Here is a 4,254-nt window from a genome sequence, read left to right as displayed (position 1 = left end):
ACAGAGAACATCCCTACCTACTCACTAAACAGAGAACATCCCAACCTACTCACTAAACAGAGAACATCCCTACCTACTCACTAAACAGAGAACATCCCTACCTACTCACTAAACAGAGAACATCCCTACCTACTCACTAAACAGAGAACATCCCTACCTACTCACTAAACAGAGAACATCCCTATCTACTCACTAAACAGAGAACATCCCTACCTACTCACTAAACAGGGAACATCCCTACCTACTCACTAAACAGAGAACATCCCTACCTACTCACTAAACAGAGAACATCCCTACCTACTCACTAAACAGAGAACACCCCTACCTACTCACTAAACAGAGAACATCCCTACCTACTCACTAAACAGGGAACATCCCTACCTACTCACTAAACAGAGAACATCCCTACCTACTCACTAAACAGAGAACATCCCTACCTACTCACTAAACAGAGAACATCCCTACCTACTCACTAAACAGAGAACATCCCTGGTCATCCCTACTGCCTCTGATCTGGAGGACTCACTAAACAGAGAACATCCCTGGTCATCCCTACTGCCTCTGATCTGGAGGACTCACTAAACAGAGAACATCCCTGGTCGTCCCTACTGCCTCTGATCTGGAGGACTCACTAAACAGAGAACATCCCTGGTCATCCCTACTGCCTCTGATCTGGAGGACTCACTAAACAGAGAACATCCCTGGTTATCTACTGCCTCTGATCTGGAGGACTCACTAAACAGAGAACATCCCTGGTCATCCCTACTGATCTGGAGGACTCACTAAACAGAGAACATCCCTGGTCGTCCCTACTGCCTCTGATCTGGAGGACTCACTAAACAGAGAACATCCCTGGTCATCTACTGCCTCTGATCTGGAGGACTCACTAAACAGAGAACATCCCTGGTCATCCCTACTGCCTCTGATCTGGAGGACTCACTAAACAGAGAACATCCCTGGTCATCCCTACTGATCTGGAGGACTCACTAAACTTCTTTTGTAAATGGTGTTGCAGTGTACCCCTGGCTTTCCATTTATAAATACATTTTTAAAAAACAAGAAAAATGGTGCCATACGTTTAACTTAATTAAATTATTTATACATTTACTTTTGATACTTAAGTACAATTACATGTACTTATATATATTTAAGTATTTTTAAAACCAAATATGAATATAATAATAATAATATATAATATATGGGTAGTTTTTACACCAGTTTCTCCGGGGTTAAAGTCCATTTCAATTCAGGAAGTACATTGAAATTACAAATCTCTTCAATTAGGAATAATTTGGAATTGGTTTTACTCTCTGAATTGACAGGAATTGAAATGGAATTGACCCCAAGCCTTTGTTACTTCTACACCAACACCAGGAAATGGGGAGGAGGAAGGGAAGGACAGATTCACTGACGGAGGAGACATGTTTGGCTCTTTAATCTCCATCTCCAGCCAGTCTACTAAGTGCAGTGTGTGTGTGCAGTCAGGCCCCAAGTCATTTAGCAGTTTGCTTTGTGGTTTGATGAGCCCAGGCACCAAAATAGTAAAAGAACAAGTGATCGCAATAAAACCATCTGCAGATGGAGTCATAAAATAGTCTAACTCTCTAACTCTCTCTCTCTAACTCTCTAATTCTCTCTCTCTAACTCTCTAATTCTCTCTCTCTAACTCTCTAATTCTCTCTCTCTAACTCTCTAATTCTCTGCCTCTAACTCTCTAATTCTCTCTCTCTAACTCTCTCTCTAACTCTCTAATTCTCTCTCTCTAACTCTCTCTCTCTAACTCTCTAATTCTCTAACTCGCTCTCTAATTCTCTCTCGCTAACGCTCTAATTCTCTCTCTCTAACTCTCTAATTCTCTCTCTCTAACTCTCTAACTCTCTCTCTCTAACTCTCTAATTCTCTCTCTCTAACTCTCCAATTCTCTCTCTCTAACTCTCTAATTCTCTCTCTCTAACTCTCTAACTCTCTCTCTATAACTCTCTAATTCTCTCTCTCTAACTCTCTAATTCTCTCTCTCTTAACTCTCTAATTCTCTCTAACTCTGTAATTCTCTCTCTAACTCTCTAATTCTCTCTCTCTAACTCTCTAATTCTCTCTCTCTCTAACTCTCTAATTCTCTCTCTCTAACTCTCTAATTCACTAATTCTCTAATTCTCTCTCTAACTCTCTAATTCTCTCTCTCTAACTCTCTAATTCTCTCTCTCTAACTCTCTAATTCTCTCTCTCTCTAACTCTCTCTCTCTAACTCTCTAACTCTCTCTCTCTAACTCTCTAACTCTCTCTCTCTAACTCTCTAATTCTCTCTCTCTAACTCTCTAATTCTCTCTCTCTAACTCTCTAATTCTCTCTCTCTAACTCTCTAATTCTCTCTCTCTAACTCTCTAATTCTCTCTCTCTAACTCTCTAATTCTCTCTCTCTAACTCTTCTAATTCTCTCTCTCCCATCTCCTTTGTTCCTAACTCTCTCTCTCTAACTCTCTAATTCCATGTCCCCCTCTTCTCTGTCCCCCTCTTCTCTTCTCTGTCCCCCTCTTCTCTTCTCTGTCCCCCTCTTCTCTTCTCTGTCCCCCTCTTCTCTTCCCTGTCCCCCTCTTCTCTTCCCTGTCCCCCTCTTCTCTTCTCTGTGCCCCTCTTCTCTTCTCTGCCCCCCTCTTCTCTTCTCTGTCCCCCTCTTCTCTTCTCTGTCCCCCTCTTCTCTTCCCTGTCCCCTCTTCTCTTCTCTGTGCCCCTCTTCTCTTCTCTTCTCTGTGCCCCTCTTCTCTTCTCTTCTCTGTCCCCCTCTTCTCTTCTCTGTCCCTCTCTTCTCTTCCATGTCCCCCTCTTCTCTTCTCTGTCCCTCTCTTCTCTTCCATGTCCCCTTCTTCTCCTCCTATCTTCTCTTCCACCCCCTCTGCTTCTCTCTTCTTAACTAATGCCAGAATGTCTAATTCTCTCTCTCTAATTCTCTCTCTCTAACTCTCTAATTCTCTCTCTCTTAACTCTCTAATTCTCTCTCTCTAACTCTCTAATTCTCTCTCTCTAACTCTCTAATTCTCTCTCTCTAACTCTCTAATTCTCTCTCTCTAACTCTCTAATTCTCTCTCTCTCTCTAACTCTTCTAATTCTCTCTCTCCCATCTCCGTTGTTCCTAACTCTCTCTCTCTAACTCTCTAATTCCATGTCCCCCTCTTCTCCTATCTTCTCTTCCACCCCCTCTGCTTCTCTCTTCTTAACTAATGCCAGAATGTCACTCCCGGGGTGAGCGTGGGAGCTAGTTAATGTTAAATATTATTCAAGAACCCGACATGACGTGATCGGTGTGTGTTCCCTGGGTGGCTACGTGCACGGTACACGGTGACATTACTGCCACTGAACAGAAAGAGAGTGTTGATTTTCTTCACTCTTTCCTACGTAAACAGAATAAATTAGAGGTCATAAAATGTGTAGGGGATTGCAACCCTAAATGGCCGATAGGGTCAAAAGTAGTGCACTACGTAGGGAACATAGAATGTCATTTGGGACTACACTAAATTATGTAAACAAACGATGGCAAGTAAATACCAACTAATCTATGCTGGATATGTGGCGACAGACACCTAATCATGTGGTGCGTCACTAATTAAATTATTAAAATAAACCATTTTTATTTATTATTTTATTTATATTTATTTTCTTTTCTTTTCTTTAGGGAGTAGATCAGCTTTAATATTGCAGATAGATTGTAGATATATAGATAAATAAATAAATAGATACATCAATGTAACCCCCGAGCTGACAAGGTATAAATCTGTCGTTCTGCCCCTGAACAGGCAGTTAACCCACTGTTCCCAGGCCGTCATTGAAAATAAGAATTTGTTCTTAACTGACTTGCCTAGTTAAATAAAGGTAAAATAAAATAAATAAAAAATTGTCTGCATCATTTCCAATCCCCCATATATTTTTATTTTTTTTGGGGGGGGGGGGTATATATATTTATATATAAACACTACTGTTTACAAGTTTGGGGTCACTTAGAAATGTCTTTGTTTTTGAAAGAAAAACACTTTTTTTTTGTCCATTAAAATAACATCAAATTGATCAGAAATACAGTGTAGATATTGTTAATGTTGTAAATGACTATTGTAGCTGGAAACGGCTGATTTTTAATGGAATATCTACATAGGCGTACAGAGGCTCATTATCAGCAACCATCACTCCTGTGTTCCAATGGCACGTTGTGTTAGCTAATCCAAGTTTATCATTTTAAAAGGCTAATTGATCATTAGAAAACCCTTT

The sequence above is a fragment of the Oncorhynchus kisutch genome, linkage group LG9 (assembly GCF_002021735.2).
Source record: "Oncorhynchus kisutch isolate 150728-3 linkage group LG9, Okis_V2, whole genome shotgun sequence".
Taxonomy (NCBI): domain Eukaryota; kingdom Metazoa; phylum Chordata; class Actinopteri; order Salmoniformes; family Salmonidae; genus Oncorhynchus; species Oncorhynchus kisutch.
The sequence above is the reverse complement of the archived record's forward strand: the minus strand, read 5'-3'. Positions refer to the sequence as shown.